This window comes from Chiloscyllium plagiosum, unplaced genomic scaffold (genome assembly GCF_037043375.1).
Source record: "Chiloscyllium plagiosum isolate Xiang-an unplaced genomic scaffold, Cpla_swu_hap1 HiC_scaffold_18, whole genome shotgun sequence".
In the NCBI taxonomy this organism is placed as follows: Eukaryota; Metazoa; Chordata; class Chondrichthyes; order Orectolobiformes; family Hemiscylliidae; genus Chiloscyllium; species Chiloscyllium plagiosum.
Genome location: NW_028270156.1, coordinates 71,052,064 through 71,066,586, shown reverse-complemented (window position 1 = coordinate 71,066,586; position 14,523 = coordinate 71,052,064). Strand labels below are relative to the sequence as shown.

Below are 14,523 nucleotides of genomic sequence, written 5' to 3'. Positions count from 1 at the left end.
GACACCATCCTGTCCCCCCTGGTGCAGGAACTTCCACAAACATTCAGGACACCACCCAAGCCCTACACCTCCTCCATGACTTTTAGTTCCCTGGCCCCCCCAGTGCCTCATCTTCACCATGGACATCCAGTCCCTGTTAATGTCCACCCGCCATGACGAGGGTCTCCAAACCCTCTTTTTTTTTTTCCTCTTCCACCAACCCAACCAGTACCCTTCCACTGACACACTTATTCAATTAGCTGAACTGGTCCTCACCCTCAATAATTTCTCATACGAATTCTCCCACTTCCTTCAGACCAAAGGGGTAGCCATGGACACCCATAAGGGCCCCAGCTATGCCTGCTTCTTCATTGGGTATGTGGAATAGTCTAACTTCAGTGATACTGGCACTATTCCCCACCTTGTCTTCCACTACATTGATGAATGTGTATTGGCGCCGCCTTGTGCTCTCACGAGGAGGTTGAACAGTTCACCAACTTCACGAACACCTTCCACCCTGACCTTAAGTTCAGCAGGACCATCTTGGACACCTCCCTCCCCTTCCTGGACCTCCATTTCCGATGACCGACTCAACATCTACTTCAAACCCACTAACTCCCACAGCTACCTGGACTACACCTCCTCCCACCGGCCCCCTGTAGAAATATTATCCCTTACTCCCAATTCCTCTGCCTCCACTGCATCTACTCCCAGGAGCATCAGTTCCACTCGAGAACATCCCAGATGGCCTCCTACTTCAAGGACGACGATTTCCCCTCCCATTTGGTCAACAGTGCCCTCCAGTGTATCGCCTTCACTTCCTGTACCTCCGCCTTTGAACTCCACCCTCCAAACTGAACAAGGACAGAACCCCCCAGTCCTCACCTTCCACCCCACCAATCTCTGGATATAATGCATCATCCTCCGCCATTACCACAACCCACAGTCAGACTCCACCACCAGAGATATATTTCCCTTCCCTCCCCTATCTGTACTGATCATTCCCTCTGAGGCACCCTCATTAGGTTCTCTTCTCCCCCCCCCCCCCCCCCCCCCCCACACACACACACACACACACACACACACACACACACACACCACCTCAAGAGGTGTAAAACCTACACCCACATCTCTCTCTTCATCTCCATCAAAGGTCTGAAAGGATCATTCCGTTTCTGGCAGAGATTTTCCTGCGCATCCAAAACACCTCTTCTACTGTGTCTGTTGCTCTCAATGTGGTCTCCTCTACATTGGGGAGACAGGACTCCAACTTGTAGAACGTTACAGAGAATATCTCTGAGACACGTGTATCAAACAACTCCACCGCGCTGTGACTGACCACTTTAACTCCCCATCCCACTCTGCCAAGAGCATACAAGTCCTGGACTGCCTCCACTGCTAAATCCTAGCCACCCGATGCCTAGAGGAGGACAGCCTCAGCTTCAACCTAGGGACCCTCCAACCACAGGCACCAATGTCGATGTCATTTTTTATGCTCATCTTCTTCATCCTCATCCCACACCACCCCCCCACCTTATCCCAGATCCAGTCCTCCAGCTCGACACCGCCCTCTTCGCCCTCTTGAACTTCTCCCACTTGTCCATCATCCTTCCCATTGATCCACTCCACTGTCTGCTTCAACCAATCACCGTCACCCCCACCTGCATCCACCTATTGCCTTCCTAGCTACATTCCCCAGCTCCATCCCCCTCCTATGTATCTCTAGCCCCCTTGGGCACCCCCCCCTCCAACATTCCTGATGAAGGGCTTATGCCTGAAACGTCAACTCACCTGCTCCTTGGATGCTCCCTCACCTGCTATACTTTTCCAGTGCCACACTTTTTGACTCTGATCTCCAGCATCTGCTGTCCTCGCTTTCAACAAATGTCTATTGTCTACAAGTTGAAAATATGCAAGCGGTACAACATTAGGTTTCACTGCATTGAAGGTGTTGCACCCAACAAATATGTTTGCAAGAGCTGGCCTACAGGGATCCCATGGCAACAACACCTAAAGTGAGTTGCTTAGTTCACAAGTTCAATAAAATCCTTGAATTTCCTAATGTCTTAATGGGCTCCATCCTGCACTCGTATTCACATTTAAAATGAAAGAGTTAAATGTGCTCCCTTTCCTTGATGTCCCATTAGAGGAATCAGTTAGGGGGTTCCCTGTTGCTATCTGCTACAAATACACTTTCACTATATTCGTGTTGGGATTCCTAAAGTTTCAAGTACTATGTGATTGACCTTGTTGGCAACCTTGTAAATAGGGCCCAAACCATTTGTTCTATGTGTAAGCTTGATGCTGAAATAGGGCAAATGAAGCCATCCTACGTGATAGTGATCAGGTCATTTCTTTCTACATATCACACAATCACATGAAGGGGCCATTACATTTGCTCCTGAAAAGTACCTAGTGTATCTCAGATAACCTCAGAAGGGTAAGTAACCTGAAAAGGTTAAGCAGGTGTTGCTGGATTTTTTACACAGCTACTATCTTACACCAACACGAGTGATGTCACCACTAGTGGGCGGCACGGTGGCACAGTGGTTAGCACTGTTGCCTCACAGCGCCAGAGACCCGGGTTCAATTCCCGCCTCAGGCGACTAACTGTGTGGAGTTTGCACGTTCTCCCCGTGTCTGTGTGGGTTTCCTCCGGGTGCTACGGTTTCCTCCCACGGTCCAAAGATGTGCAGGTCAGGTGAATTGGCCATGCTAAATTGCCCGTAGTGTTAGGTTAGGGGTATGGGTGGGTTGCACTTCGGGGCGGTGTAGACTTGTTGGGCCGAAGGGCCTGTTTCCACACTGTAAGTAATCTAATCTAATCTAATCTAATGTAATGCTGCTGTTAAGTCAAAGTTCACATGTCTGGTAATGTGATTGTCAGATTTCAGTGCTGGTATGTTGACTGTATTTCCAATAGATTGGCAGAAATCGAGCACAATGCCTAGTTGTTGACCGTACCCAATCAGTCTGAAAACTCACAACATAGCATCTAACTCTGTAATTCTACAACTGAATAGCATTAATTAAATAATCCTGAGTGTGCAAAGGGTTACTCTGATACCCAATTCAGAATTGTCAGTTGGGCTAATAGTACAGCAAACTGGTGTGTACTGGAAAAGTACATACATTAATGCACAAGGGTCTGTTCTTTGCAGACAGAACGTGTACACACTGTACCTGTTTGAACTCATGATGTGGAGGTGCCAGTGTTGGACGAGGGTGGACAAAGTTAAAAATCACACAACACCAGGTTAGAGTTCAACAGGTTTATTTGGAAGCACTAGCTTTTGGAGCGCTGCTCCTTCAGGTGGTTGTGGAGAATAAGACCATAAGACACAGAATTTATAGCAAAAGGTTACAGTGTCATGCAACTGAAATGATATATTGTACAAAACTAGATTGTTAAGTCTTTTGCTTTTTAGAATGAGTTGCATTCTAAACTCTTTGCATTCTAAACTCTTTAATATGTAAATCCCAGAACTACTTTTAAGTCACCTTCTCGAGATAACTTAAGGTTTTACATCAAAAGGTGAAATCTCAGCTCAGTCAATACGGTAAAGGTATGAGGTTAGAGTCTGTCTGTATCCTAATCTTCTGTTATAGAGATGTACAACATGGAAACAGACCCTTCGGTCCAACCCATCCATGCCGACCAGATATCCCAACCCAATCTAGTCCCACCTGCCAGTACCCGGCCCATATCCCTCCAAACCCTTCCTCTTCATATACCCATCCAGATGCCTCTTAAATGTTGCAATTGTACCAGCCTCCACCACTTCCTCTGGCAGCTCATTCCATACATGTACCACCCTCTGTGTGAAAAAGTTGCCCCTTAGGTTTCTTTTATATCTTTCCCCCCTCACCCTAAACCTATTCCCTCTAGTTCTGGACTCCCCAACCACCAGGAAAAGACTTTGTCTATTTACCCTATCCGTGCCGCTCATAATTTTGTAAACCTCTATAAAGTCACCCCTCAGCCTCTGAAGCTCCAGGGAAAACAGTCCCAGCCTATTCAGCCTCTCCCTCTAGCTCAAATCCTCCACCCTGGCAACATCCTTGTAAATCTTTTCTGAGCCCTTTCAAGTTTCACATCTTTCCGATAGGAAGGAGACCAGAATTGCATGCAAAATTCCAACAGTGGCCTAACCAATGTCCTGTACAGCTGCAACATGACCTCCAAACTCTTGTACTCAATACTCTGACCAATAAAAGAAAGCATACCAATTGCCTTCTTCACTATCCTATCTACCTGCAACTCCACTTTCAAGAAGTATGAACCTGCACTCCAAGGTCGCTTTGTTCAGCAACACTCCCTGGGACCTTACCATTAAGTGTATAAGTCCTGCTAAGATTTGCTTTCCCAAAATGCAGCACCTCGCATTTATCTAAATTAAACTCCATCTGCCACTTCTCAGCCCTCTGGCTCATCTGGTCCAGTTCCTGTTGTAATCTGAGGTAACCCTCTTCACTGTCCACTACACCGAAGATAGTCAGATTGATTCGGTTTCCAAAGTAGTATTCACAAAATATTACATGGAATGACTGCCTGCAGATTTGAGCATTTTTTGAGTAAAATATAATTTATCTACAAATATAATTCTGCAAATTCAAATTCACCCCATAGACCTGTGTGTGAGCATGCATGCGAGAGAGAGATCGTGAATGTGTGCGTGAGTGCATGTGAGTGTGTGCGTGTTTGCATGTGTGAAAGCTTGGTTTGTAGGTGTGATGGAGTATAAGCCTGCGAGAATATGTGTGTGCGAGAATATATATATATGTGTGTGTGTGTGTGTGTGTGTGTGTGTGAGAGAGGGCGCGAGAGTGAATGGTGTAGTGGGATCACCTGTAGTGTCACCTGAACCCAAGGTCTTGGTTGAGGACATCCCCATGGGTACCAGACTTGGCTAAGCTCTTCAACCATGTCCTGAACTGCGAATCCTCTTGCAAGGATGCCTGCCTTGAAGAAGTTTTCCTCCTCTCTCTACAAGAATCTCAGGGAGTCTCTCTCTCACTGCAACTCCCAGGTCATTTCCTCAGCCCTGAAGCTCTTCAACCATGTCCTGAACTGCGAATCCACTTTGCGTTGTTGTCTATCCTGAAGTCCACTTTGGAGGATGGTCATCCGAAGCCAAATGTCCCTGACCACTGAAGTGTTCCCAACTGAGAGGGAACACCCCTGCTTGGTGATTGTTGCGCAGTGTCCATTCATCTGTAGTCGTAGCATCTACTTGATCTCGCCAATGTATCATGCCTCTTGGCATCCTTACATGCAACATATGAGATAGACAACATTGGCGAAGACACATGAGTACCTGCCGCATACACAGTGGGTGGTGTCCCCATGGGTAACGGTGGCATCCGTGTCAACCCTCTGGCGCATCTTGCAGTGGTTGCCCTGACAGGGTTGTATGGTGTTATGGTCGGTGTTGTCCTGAAGGCTGGGCAGTTTGCTGCGAACAATTGTTTGTTTAATGTTTGGCGGTTGTTTAAAGGCGAGAAGTGGAGGCATAGGGAAGGTCTTGGCGAGATGCTCATCGATAATGTGTTGCAGGCGACGCAGAACATGTCATAGTTTTTCATGGTCTTATGCTCCACAGCTACCTGATGAAGGAGCAGCACCCCGAAAGCTAGTGCTTCCAAATAAACCTGTTGGACTATCACCTGGTGTTGTGTGATTTTTAACTCTGTTTGTTTGAACTCAATAGAGTAAGTGATCACTATTTTCTGGCTCTCTTGTAATCCTTTGACTAATCGGAGTCAACCAAGATGGTTTAAAGTTTAAACAAAGCTTGGAAGTTAATTGTCAGGATTCATTAACTCTCTTACATTCTCCGTGGCAACACCTCTACAAATTGAAGTCCACTTGCCAACCAATCAATCTCTTCTCATGTAGCATAAATGTTTTCCATTTTACTTGTTATTTGTTGTGAGCTATCCTGATGAAAAGTTCCAATGAAATGTCTTTTACTCAGCAATGCTCAAATTCTAGGTGAAAGTGAGGACTGCAGATGCTGGAGATTAGAGTCGAGAGTATAGTGCTGGAAAAGCACAGCAGGTCAGGCAGCATCCGAGGAACAGGAAAATCGACTTGCCAGTTAACTTCATTAAAATACAGCACTCCATATTTATTTCTACTATGAACTTTTAAGAGGGATCGGAAGTGCTTCATTTCGCAATCTGTTCATAAACCTATAGTGTTTCATTTGCTAGCTGACAACAGAGATAGGTAGGAGCCTCCAAGCTTCTTCTGCCTCGCTCCATTTAGCACTGCTCAGCAATGACCATTTGTACAGCACTTCCTGGTTAGCTTGAAAATGATGTTATGGACATCACATAGCCCCAGCAGTGGGCATAGAGGTTTTGCACATCTTTAGCCTACACCTGTTGGATGAACTGCAGACAGGAAATCCATTTTGAGTCATCAGGTCACATATAAGATGTAGCCTGTATTCAACCTGCTGTTTATGGGCAGCCACATCTGTAAGGAGCCTAAAATTAATATGGGTTCCACTTAAAGCTAGCCTGATCGGAACAAAACTGAACTCCATCTCTTAGGTGCGTTGTGGCTGGAGCAGGTGTGGGGAGTCCTGTGGGAGTTTAATCTGACCTCTTGGACACAGATGAAAACATGAAAATAAATTCACCAAGGAAAGCCACGATCTCTGTTACCTGTTTTTCTCCTTTCTCTTCACTTGTACTCTTGCTCGTCAATGTGTGTGATAGTTGGTGTACTGCCGTTCGTGATGACAACTGCAGAACGCATGCTGATTCACAGCCTGTTCTATATACGTGCATTGGGCATTCTCTGCACGTGCATTACCAGCTGCACCAAGATAGCATTGAGTACATAATATGTCTACCACAAATGCCATTTACAAACTCTAAGGACATTCCTTGCGTGCATGTAGCACTTAAAAACACTCTCAGCACCTTGCTGAGGCAAACTTTCCACCAAATCTGTATGGAAGTTTGAACAACAACAGGTGTAAACTTTCAGCAGTTGATGAATGTTATCCAAACTGTGTGTTATAGCCAAAGTGTATATAGGCAATTTTAATGCATGCAGCATTCTGTAATGAGGCAATGTATAGTTTGATGGTTGTAGCACACTCCTATTAGAGAGGAACAGAAGTACTGTAGTCGGAAATGAGCCAGAAATATTAGAAATATGAAGGGAATTGTTCAATGTCTGGCAAAGAAAGATGTTACCTTTTGGGTGCATCTTTTTCTCAAAATTCCTATTATATAATTGCCTACCCTAATGTTTAGATTACTAAAGCCCAATTTAGTGTAAAAGTATCCTCCTACATAATGATTTTCCCTATCAAGAATTCATTGCTAATCTGTCCCTGCAATATGCCCTCTGGACATTAATCATCATAAATTAAGACAAAGAAAACATATACATATCACTGCTCGATGTTGAAAATGTTGCTATGATAAATTATTTAGATCTATATCGAAGGGCCAATTTATTTGAAATACTCTGGAGAGAGACAGAAATGTAAGTTCCAGTATGATGGGTTGTGTAATTTAAGGAATCTAATTTGTTACAGATGACAGAATTTGGAGGACTGTAATTAAAGTTTTGTTGAGTAATGTAGTTTGCTGCATCGCAAGTGAAGTCCCTTGTGGATTAGGATGGTGAATAATTCTCCAATCCCATAGTTTTCTGCATTTTGTTTGTTGAAGCACTTAAATAATGACCTATATTTGTTATTTCCATCCCACAATGCTTGTTCCACCATGTCCACTGTGAGGATGTTTAGCACCTAATGAGAGGCTTTTCCATCATCATTTGGCTTATGAAGACTGATTTCTGCATTAATCATTTATTCCAGCTATCTTTCTCCAATCAAAATGCTAATATAGTTACTATATATATTAGAGTCCTGAAATACTGTTGTTAGCTTGAGGTTTATACATGCCTTCAGTCTTGGTCAGACTAAATCAGCACATATGGACTTTTTTTTACTCACATTTGAACAGTAGATGGCAAGATCGTGCTATCCTCAGAGTTCCTCTCTCCCTGTTCACAAAACCTAACTTTCTCGATGACTTTATCAAAAATGCTGGCTATGAAAAATTGCTCTTTTTGAATCAACCATTTTTCTGCAGTTAAATATGTTAGAAAATCAACTGTTTCATAAACCATTTTTTTTGTTTCTCATCAAAGCAGTAGACAGACTGCCACTTTCCTTATGGTCTGTGGGTTTAGTTAGATCCATTGATACTTCAGTGTTGGCAGGAAGGAAAAAAAAAACACATTTCCTCACTAATTCCATAGAAAAATTCATCATTACATGGGAATGATCTTGAGGTTACACTCCTCTCAGGACTGAAGTTGAATATGAAGCTGTGTAACCTTTATTAAGTTAATTGTTTCCCTAAACTCATTTAAAACATTGCCATTCTGTTTAAAGAAGCATAGGAACAAGAGTAACCATTTAACCCCACAAGACTATTGGGTTGTTTAATATTTTGTGTAAACTCACTTCAATATTTAACCCTTGGAGTCACAGTATAATTCTGATAAATTCTGGTAAATTACCTCACAGCCGAGTACATCCTTACTGAAGTATCATGCCCAGATCAGCTCTTAGTATTCCGGGCGTTATCTAATGCATAGCTAAACCATGACTTCTACTGACTTGTTTTCTAGTCCTGAAAGTGCAAAGGTCAATTGACATAAATGAGTCTTTGATTATTTTCTTTTCTTGTTCATAGCATTTTACTGATTGATCCACCCCACCCTGTCAGTCTGGACCTCCACTATTAATAGCTTTTCACAATTTTGAAAGTATTGTTTTTGGATCCAAAGTGAATGATCTCCTATTTACATTCACTTCAATTATTTGCAACATTTTTTTTTGTCATTCACTTCATCTGTCAATATCCTTTCGTACTTTTGTTTCTATTTCGATTGCTTACGATATGGCATCAGTAAATATACATATCTGACTTTTTATTTCATTAAGTTGTTAGTGAAAACGGTGTATAGTTACACTACAGTTATAGTTAACAGCCATTGCAAAGCACCACGGGTTACGTGCATTAAGGAAATAGATAGTTATTCCTATCCACTGAACGATTTTCACTTCTGTGTATATTCCGAATACTCCCAGTTAGCGAGGAACTTCCGAGCGAGGATGTAGTGAGTAGTGGAATGAGAGGATTGGCAGCTGTTGTCACCCTTTCACATCTTTTCTGAATAGACACTCTGAGATTTTTTGAAGAGCTGAGATATTTCGTGTTAGAGGCTGCAATGATAGGGTGACGATACACAGTAAACTTGGGGTAAGCCTTGGGGATAGAGGTGGAGAAAGTGGTGTTGTAAGCATAGCTTTTGCTTAGCAAGTTCCAATTTGACACACTATACTGCTCAATAACTGAACCTGGTTTCAACCAGCACAACCCCCCTCCCATAGAACAAATAAGAATTCTTAAGGTTTTAAACTTTTCGGCTTGCTTTCTAATTTACATTTGAAGAATAATTCTCTTGAACTTTATTGGTTATGCAAATACTTTAATTGTATCTGAATGTTTTGATCACTGGCCAACTATAAATTATCACTCGTTAATCTATAAGTAACATTAATTCTGCTTTGTAATAATTTTAATAGCACCAGTGCCCTGAAGTATACTGGCATCCTATTTTTGATTGGAGAACTTCCAGTGTCAAAAAAACAGACCAAATCTAGATGGGTAGCCCTGAAACATGTGACAGGGTAGAACTATGAAGTTATTGGGTAACTGCCTCATGGATTATGTCTGGTGTCCATTGTTCTTGATGTGGTGATGAAGAAGGGTGTGCATACAACTGTTCCCTGTCATGCATTACAGTGCAAAGATTGAAGGGATGCATGAACACTGATTAAGGACTTGTCATTTCTCTTTGGTTACTTGTGGAGGATACCCTGCTGGTGCCTTATTTGGTGTCTTGTTTGAATTCTTCTTTTACAAACAAAAATATTCTTTTTTTTGAGAGAGGTAGCTTTACATACATCTCCTTACCTGGGATATACAACCCAGAAACAGGCTACACATCTCAACTAATCCATGCTGCTGTTCATGCTCCTTTTGAGTCTTCATCCATCCCCCCTCATCTAAATCTATTCCCTTCTCCCAAATACTGTGTACATTTCCTGTAAATGTATCTATGGATTAGATTTGACATGCAAATTGAATGTTCTGTCATCAAGGAGCATTCAGAGTGGATTGATCTCCACAGACCTTTTAGAGAGCATGTTTTGAAAATTAAAGCAAACATGACAATCCTAGGATAAAACCTCATGTCAAGCTTTTCGTGCAGCAGTGCAATGCTGTCACATTTTAATATACTGCCTAATCTGTGCTCTCTTCTAGTTCAAAATTGAAGGTCATTCACTGTTATTGAGTTATAATCAAGAGCAGAACACTGATTGTTATTGCTTCCCCTTTCTAGCTCATGGATGGAATTGTTCGTGTACAGCTCCCCCCCCCCCTCATGTTTGACACACTGCCAATATAATTATCCATTAAGCTGTTCGAACCGCGCCTCATTTTACATTGACTATAAATTGAGGAGCTTTGAAATGGAATAGTTCATTAGTAATTGACAAAAAGTAATAGTCCTTCCTCATCAGCATATCTTGCTGTTTCTCTTTTCCTTCTAGTTTTGAGGTTTTTTAAGCCACAGTTACTTTTAATTTCCTCCACTGTATCAGATTCTAACATAAACCACTTTCTTACATAAGAGAAGTGCACAACTTTCTCTTTTGTCCAATTCTGAATCCTCCGCACCCTATACTCTTTCATTTCTCAGTGTTATCAATGCAATCCTCCTAATTGACCTTGCTGAATCCATCCTCATCCAAACAGATTTTTATGCCTGACACATTTTAAAATTTCTGACAGTGCTGTCATAATGGGGCCATGGTATAATATATTTTTATAAATCTTTGATACTAAACTTAAGAGGTGCAACATTTTTACTTATACAAAAGCGTAACCTGTGTCTCCCCTTTCAACACCATTTTGAAAGTTACTATCTAATCTGCCTCCTTTACTCTGTTCAGGGATGCATTCCACATCACAAGTTACTCACAGAAGAATTCCCTACTTCTCATGAGTACTGACAGTTCTCCCATAGCAAACAGCTTCCCCATAACTATCCTGTCAAAACACTTCAAGCTCTAGTATTCTGAATTACTTCAAGTAAATATATAATCTCGCAGATGTGTAACATTACTAGGGAAACATATTGAATGATTCTGAATATTAAATTACAGGATATTTGGGTACTATTTTTACATGATTAAAAGAGAAGATCATTTTACAAAAAGCTCTAATAGGAAGCCCAGGTCTAGTTGTTTGAAAGTCAGTATGCACATCAATTTTTTTATGAGAGTAGGTGAAAACTGAGGCAGAGTTCAACTGGTAGCGCAAATGTGACATTGGTCAGAACTCATCAGCTAGTGTTACCAGAGAGCCTGCTGGACTCCTAATATTTCTTGACTTAAAGTGGGATTGTTGATGTTTCAGTTGCTGTAATATCTGCATCGTAATTGCAGAGTGGACTCGATGGGCTGAATGGCCTTCCTTCCACTCCTATGTCTTATGGTAATCCTAACCGACCACCTGACAGTAGGTTCATAGTCTTCGTATAGAATCCAGAAAACTTAATCTTGTTTAGGAATGGTCTTTCTAACATAAAGACTAAATATACCCTCACTGACTTTGATTATTAGTTGCAGTATTGAAACTGCACTGGTGCAGGGGTATCTTTCAGTTATCAAAAGTGTGTTAACTTCAAAACACTTTCAGCCATCTGTTGTATATGTCCTTCTGCATTGAATGCCATATGGGATGCTCTCAGATGTCATTTTATCACACTTGGTTATTTATAAACTTGCTCACAAAAATTGTGTTTAATTTGCATTTGAAATGTCCAGGAAAATTTAAGTCTGGTTTTCCAGACAAAGAGTTTGCCCAATGCTACGATAAATGACCAAATCAGAGACCAGGGCACCATTTAAAAACCTATCTGCCTATCCTTGCTCATGAGAAATTGGAGCAGTACAGGTGCCACACTTAAGAATATAAAGACATTGGAGAGAGAGTGCAGAAGATTTTTATAAGAGTGTTTCTAGGAAGTTGTAAAGGTAAATTGGAGAGGTTGAGACTGTTGTCCAGGAGAAGAGAAGGCTGAGAGGAAGTTTGATTGAAGTATTCAAAATCATAAATGGTTTCAATAGAGTAATAGGGAGAAATAGCCTTATGAAAGGGTCCAGGAGATGGTACAGATTTAAAGTAATTAGTAAAAAAAAAACACAAAGGTAACATGAAGAAACACATTTGCACAGTGAATAGTTTGGTTAAGGCCAAGGATGCAGTGCCAGGCAGGTTCAATTGGGGCATTCAAAAGGGAATTAGATATTTAGTTGAATAGAATGAATGTGCAGGGTGATGCATACATGATGGAGCAAATGATCTCCAGCTGCACTTTTAAAGATTCTGTGATTGTTGGACCTGCCATGTAAGTTAATGAGATCATGGCTTTTATGATTATGGACTTGACTCCACTTCCTTTCCTGCTTCCTCCCACCACCCAAGAACCTTTGGACCCCCCTCAGATCAAAAATCTTGTCCAGTTCACTCTTGGAATGTGTTTGACGACCCAGCCTCCACCGCTCTCTGTGGAAGAGAATTTAAAGAGGAATGATTCTCTGGAAAAAAAAAAATTCCTTCTCTTCTCTGTCTTAAATAAGAGACTACTTGTTTTAGTTCTAGGTTCCGCACAATGCAAAACATGCTTTCAGCATCTACCTGGCCAAGCCCACCCAGGATCTCACCTGTTTTGTACACATGAAGAAAACATGTAGAATTGAAGCAGGATTATACCATTCGTTCATTGAACTATTCAACTATTCAATATGATCATGGATGATTCCTTATCTCCATGCCATACTCCTACTCTCTCTTACTCCTTGATAACTTTAATCTCTAGAAATAGACACATTTCTTTCTTAAATACATTCGGTGACTTTACTACAGAAGGCTGAGAATTCCCCAGGCTCTCAACTGTCCTAGTGAAGAAATTCTCCTCCTCCAAAGTGGCCTACCACATCTCTGGAGACAGTGACCCATGGTTCTGGACTTCCAGAGAGGAGAAACGTCAGTCTGCCAAGTCCTGTCAGAATTGTGTAAGTTTCAATGAGATTCCCTCTTATTCTTCTAACCTCCTGTGTATGCAGGCCCAGTCAGCCAACCCGCTTGCTGCTCATTTGACTCATCTGCCAACCCATCCCAGGAATCAGTCTGGTGAACCTTTGCTGCCCTTCCACTATGGGTAGGCATATCATTGATTAGGTAAGGAGACCAAAACTGCACATAATATTTCAGGTGTTCCTTACAGTTATGGACAATGCTGAAAAATGTGTTGCTGGAAAAGCGCAGCAGGTCAGGCAGCATCAAAGGAGCAGGAGAATCGACGTTTCGGGCATAAGCCCTTCAGTTGCAGTAATACCTCCTTGCTCCTGACTCAAAATATTTTGAAATAAGGCCCAACATGTAATTTTGTCTTCCTAACAACTTGCTGCACCTGCAATTACAATCCCACCGTCATTTTATGTCAATAGCAAAGTTCTCAATCCATGCCATACGTTACCTCCAATCCCACGTCCTTTGACTCTGCGTATGTTGGATATTCAATCCCCAGCCTTGGTTATTCCAGGAACAGTTTTTATAACTGTAATCATATTGCCGCCATTTGCAAATGTTTGCTCTGTTACTTCATAAACCTGTTTGTGAATACTTCATATTTTCAGATAAGTACCTTTAAATATCATTTTGACATTTTTTGCTTTCTTGTGTACTGTGGCTCTATTTGCTGCTAACCCTTGATTCTGCTATCTTCTGCTTTTGCTTTCTACTTTGCTATTTTTCATTTCTGCCTGTTGCTTTTGTCTTGTCTGCCTGTTCAAGTTTGTATTGCCCTGTTGAATCATTTAAACCTTGCCCCACACTACTGGCAAATGCCCCTGCGAGGATGTTGGTCCTGGTCCTATTGGAATGTCACCTTGTTCAGCTTTTGCAAGTTCCATCTTCTCCAGAGTTGATCCCCATGTCTCAAAACTTTTTATTCCTCCCTCTGATACCATCCTTCCTATCAGGCATTCAACCAGTTTATTCACCTGTTCCTGATCTTGCTAGTTTATGGCACTGAGAATAATCCTGAGATTTATACACTTTTAAGGTTCTGCTTTTTATTTAAGTTCCCAGCTCCTGATATTTGGCTCTAAGGACCAATTTCCACTTCCCCTTTTTTCCCTATGTCATTAGTTCAATAAAATCACCCAACTTTTCTGAACTGAATTGTTTCAGGCCCAAACTATGCAACTTTAACTCACAAGACAATGACGTCAATCCAGGAATCAACCTACCAAGCCTCCTCTGAACTGTTTCTAATATCCCTTAAGTGAGGAGGTCAACACAGTACATGATTTGGAGATGCTGGTGTTGGACATTGGACAAGCAGTGTGGCACTTTCGAAGTGGA

General features: G+C 41.9%; 1 protein-coding gene across 4 annotated transcripts in view; it reads left to right on the top strand.

The window, feature by feature from the left end:
- The window catches only part of pdhx (pyruvate dehydrogenase complex component X), a 219,183-nt gene that overhangs the window by 103,175 nt on the left and 101,485 nt on the right, over positions 1 to 14,523 (top strand). The window lies entirely within an intron of this gene.